We start from the raw sequence: 21,164 nt of genomic DNA, 5'->3' as shown, positions 1-21,164 counted from the left end.
TCAGTCCAAAACAGAATTACATAGTCACTGGAAAATGCACACTTTGAACTGGCCAGCAGTGAGAAAAAGAAAGAGTGTGTTAGACTCAGAGTTTATGCTGTGGAACAGATAAAAGGCCAAGTGTAGCAACAGCCAGTTAAATAATTTCTAAAATAAGCCAGTGAATCTTTTTCAACTGAAAGGTCAGTGTTTCCATAACTCCTCTAATCTTCTAGTTACAGTTTCTGCTTTAGAAACACTACTGCAAAGCAGAGGCAGCAATACATAATCCAAGCTTTATCTTGTTAATGGAGTTTTTATTTATATATGTATATATTTTAAATCACTATTATTGCAGCACGGGGCACTATTTATTGTCAGTCTGCCTATGTCTTTGAGACAAGCGCTGGTGAATTTATTTCTTAAGCCTCTTTGAAGAGAGTTGGGATATCTGTGGCATCTCAGACAACACTAGAGATAACTTCCAAGTATTGAAGACTTGGCCTCCTGCGTATGTCTGGAAGTGCTGATGCAGGACAGCTGGCGATGTCTCCCCCTCTTTCTGAGCATGGAGTTAGCCATGGAGTTCTCAAAACTCCTTTCCAGGAAATTTTTGAATAATTTTTCTTCAATCTTAAAATTTAAATTATTTTTTGTGGAAATTATCAAACTGCATCTTAGCTCTGTATACTCTCTGTCCTACTGTGATCTGTTCCTGTTGGTTCAGTTACAGAAAGGAAGTTGCCTTTGCTTCAGAATTGTGAATAAAGGTGGATAAAGTATTTAACAAAACCCCACTGCATTCCAGTTTGGAGTTGAAATCTACTTATATCTGAATCAGCTGCAACTTGCTCACATTTTTGTCTGTGCTTACAAAGCTTAATCCAAGCAGGATAAAAAAAAAACCCAAACGACCATATTTCATCTCTACCAGCCTTTGGAACATTCTGTGCTATTTATTACAGCTCTTTCCATCCACAGTGTATTCAGTGGCAAAAGATTTGGCATTACAGCTAAAAACCTACTTCTGGTTTTGCAATCCTACTTCTGGTTCCAACAAAACTCTCAATACAAATGTGAATCCAAACTTTGCCATGGGTTTTCAGGCATGTGAAAACAAGGTTTATTTAATAATTTAACTACTCTTTCCTTCAGAACCAGCCTTCAAAGATCTCTTTCAAGTCAGACTTGAGAGCTATGTATATAAGTCATAGCCTGCTTTCTTGCAAAGTGTAGGATTATAGGGTCCATGACATATCTTCTGTTTTGCCCACATTAGTGTGTTTCTGCTTTTTGTTGAAGAACAGTGCTTTAAGTGGTTTTACTGGCAGAAGGAGCTATATCAGCTGATAGTGAAATCCCTCAATTTCATTATTAGGAAGCATGGGTACCTCTGAACTTTATATCAGTGTTCCTAATTAGTATTTTCTGATTACCATTTCCCCTTCAATGTTTAAATCTTTCGTATATTTAGACTGTCATATTCTGCTTGCTTCCTTGGTTTTTCTTACAAGAAACCATAAAGATACTTTATTTTTTCCTCTACAAACCTTCACTTAGTCAATTTAGTCTTGTTTTATTCTCTGATATTTTTTTCAGTTTATTTTCTGTTATGCCAGAGCTGAATTGGTTGTGTGATGCTTTCTCAGAAAAAACACCGGGACTAGCAGAAAACTGGTACAATGATTTTACTTCATTTTTTCCTTTTGAAAGTTTGAAAAAAAAAAAATTAGCATGGTCTCATAAAATTGGGATTTCCATGAATTGTTCTTCTTTTATATACGCCATATAGGCAGCCCACCACACTCAGCACATAACTATTCACTCGTTGCAAAATTGCGGGAGCAATCTGCAGGTCACCCCGTACATCACTGAACAGAAGATGCCTTCATTTCTTAGCTTTTCTTTAAGTGTGTTTTACCATAGAGCTAGTGATACCTTTTTGAGCAAACATCTTAAATTTGGGCTTCAACTATGTACTGTAGTTGCTGGCTTTCATTTTTTTTCTTATTATTCAGTTGATTTTTTTTTTTTTTCAAAAATACATTTAATTAAGTCTGCTCATATAATACAGATTTTTAGAGCCTGATGGGCCCTATACATGAAGTTTCCAAGCAACCAATGGTTTTTTCAGTGTTTATACACTGTAGGTTTAAGCTTCATCAGCTTCATATACATACAAGCAAAACTTGGTTGATACATACCAGCAGCTTTCCCAGATGTTAAAATGAAACAAGCTTTTGAACCTCTTTAATGGGCTGTTCTAGAGTATTTTGCCTTTCTATTCTATTACCCAGTCTCTTGGCTCTGTTAAGTGTTTATTTTCAAACTAGAGTTGATTTACCTTACTGCAAGTAACAATAACTTAGTGCTGAGGCATATTTTCTCCCTGTTTCAAGGTTGCTTCACAAATAATTTGCATAGATTTGAAGCATAGCAAGACAAAATTTGGAAAAGCTTTGTTGTGAGGGAATGGAAAGTTGGGGTTTTTTTCCCCCTTAATAGGGGCTATAAAACTACAGGAGGAGAATAAAACTGGATAAACACTAGTAGATATTCCAGACATTATGTCCAATTGGTTTTGATGCCATAAAAAGAAATCCAGGAACCATCCAAAGCTCTTGTCAGTCAAACAAAAATACCCTGAAATTAAACTCTCAACTTCATTGATATTCCTTGGAACTGCATTGACCAGGTATATAGCATAGCAGCTGCCACTGCTTTGTAAATCAGTAAGAACTTTACCCATTGATTTCAGGCATTTATAAAAGTTCGTATCTGGATCAATGGAAAGCATTTTCATGGACTTAACATCTGTCCTCCTGTAAATCTTTCTTTAGTATGCCAGCACTAGCCTATGCTTAGCAGAGGTGCTTATATTTCTTCACGTATCGCCTTCTGCGCTATCTCCCTTTGGCATGTTATAACTGTAATTCTGAGTTTGAGGACTTGCTAAGTAGTTTTACTGCATGCTTGTTGTTAACACAACTATTTTACCCTTGTTTATGATGAAACTGCAATTGAGCTCAGAGTTGCACTGATGCCTGGTGCTGGCACTTTTCAAAAGTGTATTGCAGGACCATTTCCTCACAAAAATAGATTTACCACCAGAATTGCTGGGTAACTGAATGCTAAACTGCCACCACAATAAATGCTTTTTGAGAAAGAAAAAGAATAAGGGGTTTCTAGCAGATCTCTCCATCTCTTTACGCTTACAGACCTTTTTGATAGTGAAACAACACATAGCACTCTCATGATAGAACTTTCCGTGCCAAAATCTACCAGCAAAGGCTAGGTTTCTGCTACTGGAAATTATTACCTGTTTCTAATAAGTAGGCAATTTCAGACAGATAAAATATTCACATTTTTGAAATGTTAATTGTGCCAAGAAGTCATCTCTGGAGAAGATAGGAGCTTTGAGATGTAGTAGGAGTTAAGGTTTGAGAACTCTTGCCACAGGCTAGTCCAAGAAAGTCAGTAATTAATACGACTTATCTCTATGGCAGGGCCAAGAAGAAATGTGAAGAAGTGTTTTCTGAAATATAAGTTGAGTTTCCTATTGTGTGAAGTCATTATTTCTGACCTGAGATGAACGCTGTAATAGCTGTGCCTTAGTCTACCAGACACTTGTGGATCTTTTTGGAGTTAGTTTCTGGAGATGTTAAGGTTAGATTTTACCCACAAATGCAGGTGAATTATGAGTTCTTTTGTAAAGTAAAACATTGCAACAATACCCAGAAACAATGATTAATGTTTTATGAAACTAATATATGTATTGTTGATTTCTCTACTCCCAACTAACTCACTGGAAATGATGGAGAGGAGATGAAATTCTATAGTATGAAAAAACAAAAAGTTTCCTGGATTTCTTGAATTTTACAGCCGTTTGTGAAATCTGCCACCAAGGATCTATCCGTGCTGATTTTCAGTAACACAAAGAAAATTATATGGACAAATGCTTACCTTTGTAAACTCTTAGTCCTACTGGAATAAATGGGGCACTGGTAACTTCTACTATATGCAGCTATAGTCAGATGAGTATCTAGAGGCAGAAGTTATTCTCTAGAATTTTTTGTTTTCAAGCACTTGAGCTGTTGATTGCATTTCCTCTCAGTTGTTATTCAGGATTTGTACATGAGTGAAAAGAATGGAAATAATTGATTGGCTTTTGTGGACTTGACTTTCTTCTGTAATTTGCTTTAATTAAAAAAAAAAAAAAAAAAAAAGCTGAACTTATTCTAGGGCAGTGACTACCATGACTACAATAACTACAGATTTTCTCCAAAACTCAGTTTGGTGAATTCCCCTCCTATCTCGGGCTTTGTTAGCTATGTGAGTGATTGGCGTTTTAATGAAAGCCTCATAAGTTGAGAACTGAAAAATAGTAACATATAAAGTGGGCTGGATAAGGGTTAAAAAATTAGACTGTGCTTACACACCAGATGGTTAGGTCTATGCCCATTAATAACTGTGGTATATGAAGTACAAGTTGTTTCTTAAAATCAAAACAAAAACCCTAACTACAAAGCTGTGAACTATCTGATCTGTAAACCATATGTTGAATTTCTCTGAAGTTTTGTTTTTACAAGCAGCCCAATAATCTACAAGAGACTTTTTATAGAATCGTAATAGAGCAGTAGTATTTGCTAGTTAAAGTAATATTTCTTAACCTGGATTGGATTTCTTTTTTGATTCTCAATAAAGCTAAGCTGTTTTACTAGGGTCTAGTTAGTGGTAAAGTAAGTTTTAACTGGTTTGCTTATATCAGAAGTTTATGATGGATATGTTTACCTGACTGACAAATCACTCCTCTTGTTTTGGTTAAAAGTCATTTACATATTTCAGCTTGTTCTGTAGATGCTTCTCAAGGCAGCCTAAAATGATGTGGAGGTGAATCTTTGTTTTAATCTGCATTACTCACCTCCAAAGTGACAGTTTTCTGATATGCATTTGAGAAAGCACATGCGTATGTAAGATATGGGAAACACAGATAAATAGTTTTCTTTACTTCTAGTATAAGGTAGTAGAGCTTACCTATTTTTCACAGCCTGGACTGCAATGTCAAAGAAAGCTTAACAACTCTTCTTTTAACTTCCTGCGATGGCATAGTTCATCCACATATTTGAAAGTCTCCATTGTTTGTAGGAGACCAATGAAGTAATTGTATATTCAGAGAGAATTATTATTTATGTCATACTGTCCTGGTTTCAGCTGGGATAGAGTTAACTGTCTTAAACCACGACACATTCATTAACTGGACTTTGATCACCATTTGTCTTAAGTACTTAGATTAAGGAGCATCAAGAACCAGTCTCAAAATTCTCACCATTCTTCAGACACTGAAATGAATATTCTTTCTCTGAAAACTGCTAAGTAAAAATGTTAAGCTTGCAAAGCTATGTTTAGATTTAAAAAATGAGGTAAATCAAGTGGTCACTTGCATGCATGAAATTGTGCTGTTAATTTCATTTTCTCTTTTAAGTTACCAAAATGTATATGTGTTTGTGTTGCATGTTGGATTTGAAATCCCTTACAGAAAGACGCAATACCTTAAATATTCCCTCAAAATGCTATTAGTGGTGACTGCTGTTGTAATAGGCAGGGTCTTCTGCTGTTCTTGTTGCTTTCTAATATCTGATTGCCACAGAAATTTAATCAAATTCTCAAAAATCTTTCCTTTTATATTTGTAAATCCAAACCATATTTAACAACCATACACTTCTAAGTAGTACCTCTCTGAAATATATCTACACCCTTAATTCATTTGATTCTACATCAGAGGAACCACATTGATCTCCTGATACCCTGTTGACCAATTTTTAGTCTAAAGCCTCTTTCAAACTCTTTGCAGGATTTGAATAAAGGACCTCAAATATGTATCTAATAAAAAAATCTATTGTGGCCAAAGGAAATGTCTTTTATCTGTGTTCAAATATTCTCCTCTGACCCGCTCTCCTAGGCATCCATTAGTTGCAGTATTTTTACAGGTTTTAAAGGGTATGCTTGATTTTTATTTTGATTTTTTTTGCAAGCTCTAAATTGAAACCAACGAAATCATCAGCAACCTGGTAATTAATGTGGAAAATAGAAGTGGAACTGTTTCTCTGAACACTTACAAATGTTGAGTATGCCCCAAAAGAATCAGCAACTGAACTTGTCTGGCCTTGTCTTGCTGTAGTCAAGTAGTTGTTCTGTTGTCCTTAACGGCCCTTCTGTGTATACATCAATGCCAGGTAGCTTTGTGCTTCCCTATAATTTATAAACTACCCTTCAAGTTGGTTTTAAAGATGTTTGCTTGAATTCACGGTATTATATTGTTCCCTCATAAAACACACACACATAACTCCTTAAAAGTAGCGGATGCTACATCTGTGTAACGACAAGTACCGTCTGTGGTAGATTACAGAGCAGAAGACACATGGTTCAAATAAGGAAAAAATCCATTGTTTACTAAGCTTTTATTTTCTGCAACAGATACCACATGAAACTCAGACCCTTTTTTTCAGGCTTCTGTGTCAAATGTCAGGGAGTAAAGCAGGAGGAATGCATGAATGGTAGTGGCAGAAAATCTAGTGTTATATGTCTTATCTCTTGAAGTATGCTAGAAATCTGTTTTCAGAAAGGGCAGCTGTAAAGAGGTAAGGAAAGAAATACTTTCTCTGACTGTCTAGGAAGTCAAAGCTAGGACAACTCTAGCTATTCTCTGCATGTCACTGTGTTCGCATGGGTTTAATAAAGCTTTCCAGGCATGGGTACACTCCAGGCTTTCATCCCCACGGTGCAGCTTACGACTCAATACACCTCTCGCACAGCAGATGATTTTTCCATTGCTATCAGCAACGTGGTGACATGTACATTGCCGCCGTCAGTCCACCTGTTTTCATCTCGGGCTAAAATCATATCCGAATGAAATTCAGAGAAAATTAACAATTTTATTGTATATATTGAATTCAGATTTAACTGAAATTGGTAAAATTGTGCTTAAAAAATAAGCACAGTAGACTGATGTTGGTCTCAGGATGCTTATTACGGTTCCTGTAAACTTTTTGAGATACCACTTGTGTATCTTGTTTAATAACTTACTCAGAAGTCAGCTGTCCTACTGCAGAGACTACAGAGTGAGCAGCAGCACCTGCCCTACTTTCATAGTGCCTGTGAAGAGTTCTGGTTGATGGTAGTGGGAAGTTGCACCTTGTTTTTGTGAGGCCTTCGTGCCATTGACTAATAGGAAGGGCAAAAGTTTCGCTCTGGCATTGTGCCTTTGCCCAGGGAACAAGGCCATATTCGTGAAAACGGCAGTTTCCCGGGGCCATCCCTGCGCCTGTCACCTTTGCTGTAGCTGTTGGTGAGGGTGCCAGCTGGGAGAATGGCTAATAACGGTGGGGATCAGAGACTGCCAGCGCAGCCTGCGAAGGACGCTTGGTGGTTCCAAGCTGCGCTGGATAGGAAAGGTCGCACAGAAGCAAAAGTTTTGTGTAAGTACCATTGGTAAGAAAGCAGCCTTTTGTATTGCAGCAGACTTAAGGAGGAGATAGAAGATGAGTGAACAAGTATTTATTATGGTAGTTGAGCGTGTGTTACGGTTACCGCAATGAGAAGGGCTTGGAGCAGAAGCAAGCTTGGACAGCTTCTGTGAATGGAAATTCTTCAAAGACGCAGATGTTTGCTAACATTGCACACAGGATCAGTTTAGTATTCGTTTAAATTTTTAGCTCTTGTAGTAGAGACCGTACTTTTTTTTTTCTAGTTGATTTGAAATCTGAAAACAGTTGAGTATTAGGCCCTGACAGGCTGCAAAACGAGCATGTTTTGGAAATGCCTGTAGGATAACACAAGGAATCCCCCTTGTCCTAACTGTGGGAAGGGTGGGAAAAGGAGAAAAAGAAGGCAACACAAATGAGACCTTGAAGAAGTCAGGAATGACTACATGGAAGTCTTGCAGTCAGACATGATACTATTTACTTGGAGAGACTGTGCCCAAATCTTAAACTGTGTAATGATGGGTCCTGAATTTCCACGTGTACTGGCAGAAGAAAAAAGATTGTATCACAGGGCACCTGGTTACCCACGTTGATTTCTCATTGTTTATACTTAATAGTAGATTTAAAGATATAGAAGTCAATAAGCAGTTAGTAAAGGCATAATTAAAAAAGATGAGTTTTTTTGGTACTGAGCATGCAACTGCAACATTTCGTAGTTAGGCAAGTGGTAAAGCAGCCAGCTGCGTCTGCCTGTTTGTAGTGCAGCTCATTAAATAAGAAAAAAAAATAACCCATCCTGGTTTAATAAGCTGTTATTCTGATGATGAAAATCCGGAAGTGGGACAGAAGATAAACCAAAGATGACAGATTGAGTCTTCACTGCAACACAATGTCATTTTAAATTGTAAACTGCATGGTGAGTTTTTGCAGTAGCTGTGGGGACTTTTTCATTTGCTATTGCTTCTTGCCTAACTGTCTGCTACTGTGCTTGAATTGCTTTAATTCCCCTACCCCAGCGAGTTCCTTCTGTCTTATCTATTATCCAGAGAATGAGAGTTTCACTTTGTTTTCCACATTCTTTGAGTTACAGTTATTTTTCAAAAGTAATGCAGACTCCTAATGTAGGGCTTAGAGACCATCCATAATTCAAGTGCGATTCTTGTACTGGCCGCACACTGAATTCCAAAAGCAGTCAGTAAAATAAGGTGTTGTAAAGTGTGTGCCTTCTATATGTGCTCATATTTTCTTTTAGCAGAAGCTGCTGGATGTTAGGGATTCGAGAACTGAAATGTACTGGCATCTCTTGCAAGCCAGAAAATCTAAAACTTCAGTCACACATTTGCTGAAGCAACTGTGGTACTTAAAATTAAGATCTTGCCTTCTTAGTTAAGATGAACTGAAAACTAATCTGTAACACTTTGCACTGGCCAGACAAAGTGTACTTCATTTTACTAGTTGTCATGCTGTTGCACCCCCTTCCCTGCACATGCGTTCAAAATCCTTAATACTTTTCTGTTTTTTCCCCTGCAAAATGTAGGGCTGTACTTAGTTCTGGGATTTCAGTATTTTTCACTGTCTCAATTTAAAAAAAAACAAAGTGGGGACACCCCCCTGCCCCAAGCAAAACTCTCCCTCCCAGAACCTTAAAACTTCACATAACGAATGCTTTTCCATTCATGGAACTTGCAGAGCTTATTACTCTTTCCATGTTTTTTAAGGAGGTGGGGTTACAAGAGTTACCCAAAGTGTTCGCTTTGGATGGAGGCTTGGTATTTTTCTCACAAGCAAGCTTTACTCATATAATCACAGATTTTTGAGGCAGTGTAAAATGGGATTTCTTAAGGTAACAGAAACCTCTTTGTTTGAAACCTTCAAATTCTAGAAATACCAAAAGCCCAAGTGCAGTTTAGAAAAAAGAAATAAGAAACATCTGGTAAGTTAGGATACTGTCTGCGCTGGCACAAAGATGCAATAATAAAAAGCCATTTTTTTCCAAGTCTGTTCTTGCAAATAATATTATTACAACAGTCTGCTGGCTGCAGAGTGCCTTATGGGAATGAGAACATGTTGCAAAACATTTTGATGCACAGAACAGCTATGCTCTGGAAATAGTTCTCTGTTGGCTAGTTGCATGAGAGAATGGTGAGGTTGGCTTGTAATTGTGGCAGGTTTGTGCATCTTTCACGGACATATTTGAGCTAGCAGCTGGTAGCAGAACCAAGCACAGCGTAAAAGTTTAGTTCCTTATTAGTTAAGACAGTCACTGTACTCTGTTGTAATTGGTTCTTCACAGCGTTGGAAAAAGTCATTGGATTACCATTGGGATCATCCTCTCTGGTTTGTCAGCCTGTCTTTGATATTCTTGGTAGTGATAGGCTGTGGCCTGCAAGAAGATGGACATTACCTGTACATACGAAAATTGTACCCCAAACCCTAACTGTGCTAGACTTACTGATATGGATTGGGCTGAATGCCCCATTGCCTAGGAGCAATTTGCTCTGGGCAAGTAGCCAGAAGTCCTGGCACAGGGTGATTCCCCAGCCCACAAAACGGGGCATGTAGTGGTTGTAGCAGTTCAAGCAAGGTAATAAGCTCATGCCAGCTACAATTTGAGCACTTCCATTCAGAATACGAACAGCTCTTGTGCTTTTCCAGTGTGCAAGCTCTTCACACTTCCTGGCAAAGATAATCCTAATACTGTTCTCACAAAAATAGTGAACTCCCTATTTTAGCAGCAGCTAAAATTATTTTGAGATATGACAGCCAATACCACCATTTTGGAAAAAGTGCATTGCAGAAAAAAATACTGTGAATGTACTCTCACTTTCCTCTCCTGGCTTTAAGCACATACTTGGTATTTTTACTGTTTCCTTGCTTTTCCCTATGGTCAAACTCTGATGTGGTTTGGTGCTGAATAGGAGGTGCTGATTTATCTTAGTGTCAAACCAGCAACTCTTCAGTGAGCTGTGAAGTTGAATCTTTGCCCCAGTGTAAAATGGCTCTGCTGGCACCAGATGTCAGTGTTGGTCTGTGCTAACAAGGGCACATCTGTGTGTCCCCCTCTGCACCAGAGGCTGAGCAAGTGCCTCAAGAGCTCAAAATGGTGACAAGATACTTGTGAGCTGACATGGCCTGCAACTGAACTATAGATGAAAAGTGCTACCGAAATGCAACCATTACAATAAATTTATGAACGAAACTCAGATTAGAAAGTGATATCTGATCTTATAGAGTACTGGGAGCATGAAGAGAAACTGGGACATTTTCTGTGCTCTCCTGAACGTGATTATCCTCAATTTCTCACAGGCTTCCACTCAATTATTCACTGTTTTGATTCCAGTAATTAAATGAATTTAAATCTGTGCTAATTTATTTCTACAAAACTCTAGATTTATTTAGATCAACTGGTTGCAAAACCTATATTAATAAACTGTAATTATTGCTTATTTTTAACTACTATATACAATTATTGTAGAGTGAAGCAAGTATGTTACACAGAGAAGACTTTTCATGTGTTTCCACCTCTAATCGTCCTGAATGTAAATGCTCTTTCTAAATAGACGTTGCACTCGGACTACTGTTACCATTAGATACTTCTTGCCCCCAGTACAATTGCAAACCTGTTCAATATTATTCAACATAGGGTTTACGGTTTCAGTAGATTAGCTTCCAGCAGGCACTTGATACTCATAAGGGATGCCTGGACAGCTGATTGATTGTCATGATATAAACAAACCAAAGATGAAAAGCTTTTTGCCATGCAAAAGACAGCTTACTTAACATTTGTATTTTTTTTTAGATGTTGGGAAAACACAGCATGACATTTGTTTGCTAAAATTGTGACACTTCATTGTTTGAAAGTGTGCAAATGAAGCAATTCAAACTTTTAGAAGGAATTAAAAAAAAAGCAGCAGCTGACTAGCTATGAAATAATTAGACAACTTTTTTTTATCTATAGCAAACTGAGGACAGCGCTGTTTCAGTTTACATCATTTGGAGTCTTCCTGACTGGCTATCATTTGTTTTGTTGAAAATGATGGGCCCTGCTTAGGTGTTTGTGCCCAGTGGTCTGAATCATTTTTGTGAGCATCTTGTACTTAAACAAGCCGAGAGGGTTTGAGATGAAGATTTCTCTGCAAAGAGTCTGGGTAGCATGCTAGATTGTCACCAGCACAAATTACAGTAGCCTGGGAACTTCCTGACTTCTTAATTCCAGAAATCATTTCAGCTATTCAGGATTGCTTGGTGTTGCTGTGCTGAGTCATGTGGTGCTCTGTGCCTCATTTTAGTATGTCTTTATATGTCTTTAGCATGCATAGGTAGGTAGATGCAAGGAGATAACACGCCAAAAATAATTCTCTTTCATTGTACATGTTTTTAATTTCTCTACTCCTCTCATTCTGAATAGGTTTGTAAATATCTTTCATAATTCTATGATCTTTTATCACTTTTATAGTCCACAAAATATTATAGTTAAAGACCAAGTTGTTCTAGTAATATGTGTGTTTGTGTCGCAAGAGTCTATCCAGCTTTGGTTTTGAAAAATTACTTATGAGAAGCAAGCTGAATAACACTGCTGCAGAAGGATCACAGTGGGGATTTTTTGCAAAAGACAAAAAATATTTAATACTGGTTAAATGTTACAAAACTTGCTTTTTGATTTTTTTTTTTTTTTTAATAAAATACTTCCTTAAAAAGTAATTTAGCAAATTGTATCAACAAAACAACAGCCATTTCACTAAGACTGCACATCTTCTGTGTTCAGTTTTGGGCCCCTCACTACAGGAAAGACATTGAGCTGCTGGAGCGTGTCCAGAGAAGGGCAACCAAGTTGGTGAGGGGCCTGGAGCACAAGTCTTATGAGGAGCGGCTGAGGGATCTGGGGCTGTTCAGTCTAGAAAAGAGGAAGCTGAGGGGAGACCTTATCGCTCTCTACAACTACCTGAAAGGGGGTTGTAGTGAGGTGGGTGCTGGTCTCTTCTGTCAGGTGTCTGGAGATAGGACAAGAGGAAATGGCCTCAAGTTGAGGCAAGGGAGATTTAGGTTAGGTATTAGGAAAAATTTTTTTACTGAGAGGGTTGTCAAACATTGGAATGGGCTGCCCAGGGAAGTGGTTGAGTCACCATCCCTGGAGATATTAAAAAAGCGAGTGGACAGGGTACTCCAAGGCATGGTTTAGGGGGCATGGTTAATGGTTGGACTCGATGATCTTGAAGGTCTTTTCCAACCGAAATGATTCTATGATTCTATGATTCTATGATTCAGTTAAAGCAAACTGTTGTAATGTAGCCAGTTCTAGATGTATTTTACCTGCAGCTGCTGTAACTATACTAGAAGTGCAGCCTGTGGAAATCTTCAGAGATTTTGCAGTTATGCTGTGCTAATTGTTTACAGGCAAATTATTTTCACTAGACGCTAACTACAAAAAGCAGACTAAAATAATTGTATTAGCTTTACCAAGATGCCTTATAACTTGAAATAAATTGCCATTATTGTAAGTTTATAATAGTCCTTGATGTAATGGATAACAAAAATGATGCAAGCTCAACCTGTTGAAGTGTGTGTGGGGGGGGGGGTAAAGGAGTTTGGATAAAGTAGGGACACGTTTTGAGGCCAGTGACCGAAACTGATTTCTAAGTGAGATTCAGTGTTTCACCTTTGGGAGGATTGTAGAGAATTCTTGGCTTGTTATGATCCGCAGACTGAAAAAGCTTTTGGCATAACTTGCCAGGGAAATGTTACTCTGTGTTATGGAAGCTAAAGCTGGCAATCTTTACTTTTAATGGCCACGGTTATGTGAATCCTGGTGCCAGCATGTTCTGCCAGTACTGCTGTTAAAAGGATGGCCTTCATATATAATAGGAGTGTCAGCGTTCAGGGTTGGGGATGCTATTCCTTGACTGGGACCCTCAGTGTTGAGGGGAGTATACAAACTGGTTTGGAGTCATTTTAGTTAACCTAAGCAAAGCCTATCTGTGACTTGACTTGCATTCTAGAGGTTCCTCTTGGTCTCTGATCATAAAGGAGCATACAGCAAGCAATACCTTGGGTTAAATATATAATTCAAATGCTTAAAATTAAGTGTGATAGAAGGTAATACCTTGTTGTTTAGTAGATCTTGATGAAGTTTTCTACTCTCAATTTATAAAATTGCAAATTGAAAAATTCATAAGCATTTGATCTCTGTGGCATCCTGCATCAATGACTTCCACAGCATAACAGTCTGTTGTGTTTAAAGGTATCTGTTTTGCCCCTCTTATGCCCCTCGATAATTTACTTTCCCCTAATTCTCATATTTTAAAGAAATACAACCAATTCCCATCTCTCTACACTTCAGTATCACTGTTCTTTTTTTCTTTTTCAGATTTCTGTCATAGTCCTTCCTCTGGTATCTCTTTTTTCCTAGAAAAAGTCTCTGTGTTTGTTTCTCAGATGGGGACTCTTCTGCACTTCTGGAAATGCTCCTCAGGTTCTATCACTTTGCAGAAAAATGTTTTGTTTTCACTTTTCCCTAGCACTTCTTAATATTCTCTTTTTTTTAACCTTACCAAACAACTGATATTTTTCATAGAACTATGCATTATAACCCCAACATCTCTCTTCTGAGTGGAATTAACTGGTTTAGATCTATCATTATATATACACTGTGCCTTTTAAAAACGGCCTTCTTTACTTTGTTAATCACCATTGGATTCTGGGGGAGATTTGGATTTTGGAAGTCCTTTCTCTGATTCTGATTCTAGTGGGGAAGGCTTTCAACCCTGACAAAACATTAGGGAGAACCTACTTCCAAACATGACAGTCTGAAATCGGAAAATACCAATGCTTGTCAAGGGACAGAAAGCTAAATTCTTGGAAAACCTCTTCTTCGATTCTAGTTCTCTCAGAAAAGATGTGTATTCCTTAACCCAGATCACACTTGAAGTAGCACTGAATGCTGGCTGCTCTCTAGATCCAAACCTGCTTAATTCTGAGATATGATATAGGTAGGTCTGGATAAAAGTTTTTTTCCTAAATCTTGGTACAAGTATTACTTAAAAGATACTAACCATGCTATCCATAACTGGTCTTGTAAGAAGGACATTACTTTTAGTCACTTGAATTTTATGCTCATGGGCCCTTTGCAACAGGGAAAATGCTTTTGTACTTACATATTCCACAGCTCAGTTACAATATACCAACAAAACATAAACCACTTCAGAGCTGCTGTAATTGCTTCCCAAACTTCAGTATTACCTGTGTTCATCTCCAAGCATATGGCAACTTCATGGTTAAAACTTTGAAACATTATTTAGTGTTTTGCCTTTATCCCAGAAGTGTTTTTAAGAGGAAAATGGTATAAAGATGAGAAAATCCCAACACACATCTTAAACTCATCAGTCTTCATAAATGGCAGCTATTCAGTAGGTGAAGTGGCTGTAGTTTGGGGGAGGGTGTGAGGTAGATGTTTAAAATACTATTTAACATACTGTCAGAATTTTTTCTCTCTTGCCCTCCCCCCATTATCTATCTTCCATTAAACTGAAATTATATTAATTGACCCCTGGTGTGAAAGTATTTATATCCATAAATGAAAGCTGCATTAGGTCCTCAGAGGATGAAGAAGGTGAAGAAAAGCAAAATAGTAACTTTAGCTTAGTAGTACTGAAAAAAAAATCTCTTTGGAAAGAGAGAATACCTACAGTGAAAGAATTGGAACATTGCTTTAATTGAAAAGAGTGCTAAACTAATGTTTGTATTAGAATAAACTACTGGAAAAAACTAAGAGAAAGTATGAAAACATATCTAGACGACAGAGTCAAAATAGATTAAATTTTAAGAGGACATAGAAGGGAACCTGAAACTTCCTGTTATTCTCTCTCCTATGTTAGATTTGTAATAGAAATAACAAAGTGATCTTAGCAAGAAATGTATTTCATTGTCGTCTTGGGTTCTTTTCTCATATTACCTTAGAAAACCACGATTATGAATAGTAAAAATAAGAGCTCCATATGCCCTACCATACATGTTTTGCTGGTTTGTATTTTTCTTGAATAAATTCTAATCCCTATTATCTGTGATATGGTGTAAAATTTTATGAAAAAATTGTTTTTCCCCTAGTTGAGAATAGAGTAGAGGGAACTGCACACCCCCCTACCAGATCTGAACACAGAGCAAAAGCTCGTGACTGAAGGACATGAAGGAATGGGAACACTGGGAGTCTAGAAAGTATAGAAGTATTATTGGATATTTTTTTTTTGTGAGTTTACATGATGATTTGTATCAGCTGTTTTTTATTTGGTTTGTAGGAGTGGGAATTCCAGCAAACTTGAGCTTTTTGGCAAATATCAAGATTTCCTACCTTTTTGGGGGGACAGTAGGGCAGAAAAACCCAAACCTCTGCAAAACTAAAAAAGCATACAAGTGTATATTATGCTATGGACACAGTTACATACATTTTGCAGACTCAAATCAATAACAGTGCAATTTGTCTTGCATCCAAAAGCCTGTTTTTCTGCAAGAAGAGTACAGTGTTTTATCAGTTACAGAGATTGCATCTTAGATGTTTGCCTCCAGATTAATCCTACTTGTTCTCCATTTCACAGAACTAATTTAATTCATTTTTAATCAGTGAAGATGTTTTCTCTGACACTCCCTTTTTCAAATGAGTTTCTGGGTTGGAATATGCAGTCTATGAATAAGAGAGGGTCTACACATTTGTATTGTCCATTTGAAAGTTATATTTCATACACTGTTTCATAAACTATTCCTGTGGCAAGAAAGTAATGACTGTAATAATTATATTAAGCAATTAATATTACAAAATTAAAGACTTGGTAAAAGCAATTTTGGCAAATTTGTTACAGGTGTACAAAGAACATTGACTAGAAACTTGTAACCTTAGTGTGCACTGCAATGATAACTTGGATACTTTGAAACACAGTAACAGCTTACAGCTTTTTTTTTTTTTTCCTTAAAAGTTTCAGCAAAAATATTGTAAGTCTATTAAAAATAAATATAAGCATTCCTGTTTCTGTTGGGAATTAGCATGTTTGATGTCAGTTCTCCAAAAGTGGAAATAGATATATGACCTTGCAAACGTGTTTATAGTGAAAGTTTACTACCATTATCTAATTTCTGAGGTTGTCCTATAGAACCTGGTGTTTTCTATTCATTTACACATGCAGGATTGCATTTCTCCAGTTCATGTTTCTGGTGCTTTCTGCTTACTTTAAAGTAGAAGGCATTTTAACTGCTCTTCATTTTCCCATTTAACTTGTCGTTCAGATGCCTCTACAGAACAGAAATTTTGTCTCAACTAAGTTTTATTAATGAAAGGGAAGTTACAATAAGCTCTAAACTTTACGTTTAGGATTATTAATAAAATCTTATCTCCACTTTAAATATGTCTGATGATCCAATCCCTTACTTATTTGTTAACTAATGTATTTCTAGCTCTCCCACATCTCTTTGCTACCAGCGATGTACAACTTGACCACTTCTTTGTTTGCAGCAAGCTCTCTGCTTTTCCTGAAGCCTATCATTCATGAAAGCTTTCTGTTAAAAAAAAAAAACCACCAACCCCCCAAAAACAATAAACCACAAAAAACCCCCCAAAATACCCCCACCCCAAACCCCACCTACTGGCCATCTTTATAACTCTTGTCAACACAGAGACACCTCCAAATACCCAACAATATTTAGCGAGGGGATTAACTCTGACTTTATATTGCTTATTACCTTGTAGTTCTGCCTGTGATTTGGAGTCTCACCTGTTGCACACGCTCTCTCTTACTGTTTCCTATTCTCACCATAATGCTGTTATGACATAATCTTTGACTGGTACTTCTAAGCCTTTCCACAAAATAAAATTAAGTCATCAGTTGTTTAAGTATATTCTGACAGCAGTAACATAAAACATGTTAAAGCTGTAATAACTTGGTTAAAAAATGGAAATACTGGTCTATTTTAGAAATTTGTAGAAGCCAAAAAGTAGCCACAGCATATATTACAGCTTATTATCCTTGAAGAATTACAACCTGTTAGTGTATTTCTAGCTGTGTAGTAAGACTGCAGATTAAATACTCCATTTACTCAGATTTTCCTGCTTGGTGGCAGTAAGACCAACTGACGTTAGGGGAATGGTATTTTAATAATGCTTTGAGAGATGAGGTAATACTTTGATCACTGAAACGAATTGTCCTTCTGTAAGGTTTTTTGTCTTGATTTACTAAAAAAACTGATGAGCTCTCATTTGTGTGGGCTTTTTGTGTACTTTATCCAGGGAAAAAAGTGTAGTGCACAATTTATTTTGTCGTCCTCTAATTCAAAGACACTGATCCAAATCCTGTTGAAGTTTAAGAACTTTCCAGCTATTTCTGTAGATTTTTGCATCAGATTAAAAAAAAAAAATCCTTCTGACATTCATGCAACTGAACAACTTGTCTCTCAGATCATAAATCTGATCACCAGTGGAAGTCAGACGAAGAATGCCCCTTTATAGGCATTGTGCTGTTGTCTAGGATTTTCACACACACTCCTTCTTGTGTGCAAGTAATGACTGAGCAGGACTCAGCTTTCCAAAGGTGAGGGCTAATGACTTTCTTGTTTCCCATTTTTCCCTCAGGGAGAAGATGGAGTTCTTCCTCCTTCTCCAAGGCTGCCCAGCATGGAGCCCTCCTAAGAAGGCAAGAATGAGAAGGATGTTTAGGACACTTCTTTCTCACATTTCTTCCTTTAATAAGTTTTGTGCTTTATTTTCCTTGTACTGGATTTACTCCAATTTTTTCATCATGACCACAGAGTTTTACCTAAATCTTACATCTGTTAAATGAATCTATTTGTGTGCAGCAGACTGCTACAATGATTAATATTTGCCATCCTAGTGTGGACAGTTGATGCAAAACACAGGATAATATTTTCAAAACTGTACATTTCTAACTAAGATCATATTAGTCATCTTTTCTAGACAAAAATGAAGGGCCCTGTCTGCACTCAAAGTGAGGTTACTTAAAAAGCAGACAGAAAATAGCACGTAAAAGTTCATAGCATTTTCAGAGCATGCCTTGATATATGTAGCTCTAAAAAATTCCAGGGTGTGGGTTTTTTCTTTTTGGAAGAAAAGACAGATGTTTGAACTCCAATATTACCCACAGCACTAGTCATGTTTTCCAGGTTGGCTTCCTAGATGAACTGTGGCTTCCAGTCTATTATATCTCTGGGATTCCTCTTCTACTACATCAACATCTGGCATAGTGATTTTATACAGTTTTGTGATTACTTTCCCCATTTAAAATATATACACCATTAAAAACATTAAAAGGTGGTGACATATGCTATCATACAAAGGAAAAATGGTTGTGGCTGCAAAATGCCACCTCTGCTTTAATGGCTAAACATGAAGTTTTAGTTATGGGTGGTTAGGAAGCCTAGTCATAACTTATCTTTGATTTTATTTTTTTTCTTACATCTGACTCAGAACCTTCATAAAAAAATAATCAGTGATAAGGCAGGCATCTGAAGCAAGCAGAGAGCTAGCAGTCTGTGAAGCAATGTGGGCACCAAGAAACTTCTCAATCAAAGCTTGGTGACCTTTAGCATGGCTACTATGGCCCAGCCCTCCCTTTGGCAACACCTAAAAAATGCTACTGAGATCAGAAGGGTTTCAAAGAAGTAAGTGAAAGCAAATCATGCTTCTTGTTCTTTCTATTTACGGATGATAAAACAGGTAAATAACCCATATGTTGCACAAAACTGAGTTTTGAGCATGAAAATAATGCCTGTGATGAATTTGGGGCAGACAGGAGTGTGACAAAATCAGCAGACAGAAAGTGACTTCATAGAATTACAGACTTAGTCACTTTTGGTCTAGACTTCTGTATGTCCTTAGCTTGTGCCACCCAAATTGCAGGGTTTTTTCTTCAGCCTGAGATCTCTCATAAATCAAAAAAGATTGAGGTCCTGTATTTCTGTTGCCTTTCGCAACTCCTCATTTAAAACTGTATGTCTTATATATTTAATTTTGTATGGGACCAGTGATTTTTAATGTCATGTAAGGTAATTTCCTCTAGTTCTAACCAGTTGATGTCAGAGTTTCTTTAATGTGCAGTTCCATGTGCTACAGGTATAATTAGTAGAGCTGCCAGAACTGTATCTCCCTATTATTAAAGTGGCTGGGCTGCACGCAAAGTCATCTTGCAAGGGCTCAAAGACCAGGAGTTCTGCATGACTTACTCTGAAATAGTCTGAATTTGGTGACTTCTAGGGATACTGGTGAAGAGAACATGCCTCTGCCAGGCAGATGAAATGCTTCAATTTTAAATTATGGAAGAGGAAAGTAGTAGCTAGCCAAGGTTTTGTGTTTTACTTGAATTGCATTTTAGCATATTGTATAATTAAGTTAAATCATTTAGAGCCTTAGAGGTAGGGTTTTTATTGGTTTAATTTTAAATGAATAATATATTAAATAAAATTATAAATTCTTGTATTTAACCTGGTTCAGGCTGATCCATAACCTAAAGCAGAAAGGCTGGTTTATAATGTCTCAAATTTTATATTCTACATTTTTCATTTCATCAAGTAGTCCTATATGTCTGTCTTTTTTGCTAGTCTGAATTCACCACTTCTGTGGAATGAGGGGAGTAGGTAAACTGAGTACAGCAGTAAACGTAACACTACTTACATTCCTTCCTAGCAAGGAATACCCACTAATCCTGTAATTCAGAGAGGGATGTCTAAAGCTGCCTTTAAACACTCAGTCATAAGACATGAGTCCCAAACATTAAATCTAGATCTTTTCTTTGATAAGAATGCATAAGAATAAATCAATTAATAAACACATTTAGTACTCAGAAACTCTCATACCAGTTATGCTATTGTAATGTCTTGTTCCCCATCAGTGCTTGCATTCTCAAAGGTTTTGGAGTACAGCATTGACTTACTACTGTAGCTACTAACATTTGCCAGAATTTCTTAACTGTAGTCATCTTTGTAGCTGCAATCATGGCAAAGTCTCTTGTCTTGTGCTCCCCCGAGAGTGCCTCTTATTGGGATTCTTGGAAAATAAATCAGTGACTGTTTCAGCCCACGTTCTAGCGAGTGGACGACCTCTGTATCCCTTTGGATAGCTCTGTAGTGACTCACAAGTCTTGTCCAATCCTGGCTTTCTTAACATTTTTCCATTCACTTTAGTTGCAGAACAGTGATTTTTCTGCAGCTCAGCTGTAAGAACGTGAGGGAATTCTATTTAGCATAAATTAAGCTAGTTGACTAAATCTGTGCTTCTAACTGGGTTCTTCATGTGGCAGTTAATTTCATTTTCCCTGTTGCGAATTTCTGTTTTGACAAGTTAGCACTCTGAGCAGCTAGCAAAGAGAGCGAGGTGTCTCCTGGCTGTTGCTTGTCTCTGTGCACACCAGGCTACGTGGTGTGACCTCTGTCTGGCACTCCATACATTGCTCCCATGTTCAGCCTGATTTAATTTATCAGTTTGCACAGATTTTATTTTGGAGAAGAAATGTGGCCACACTGATATGTGGAACTATTTGATCACAAAATTTCTGTGTTCTACAGTGGGAAGATAGTGATCTGTTTGCAAAAAAGAACAGTCTGAGTAAAGTATGCAGGCTAGACATAAGATTTTTAAAGGTACAGAAAACTACCAGGACTATAGTAGACGTAAGATTGAGAGTTCTCATATAGCATTTCCAATAATAACCCTTAACT

The sequence above is a fragment of the Harpia harpyja genome, chromosome 7 (assembly GCF_026419915.1).
Source record: "Harpia harpyja isolate bHarHar1 chromosome 7, bHarHar1 primary haplotype, whole genome shotgun sequence".
In the NCBI taxonomy this organism is placed as follows: Eukaryota; Metazoa; Chordata; class Aves; order Accipitriformes; family Accipitridae; genus Harpia; species Harpia harpyja.
This window is presented reverse-complemented; position numbering follows the sequence as displayed.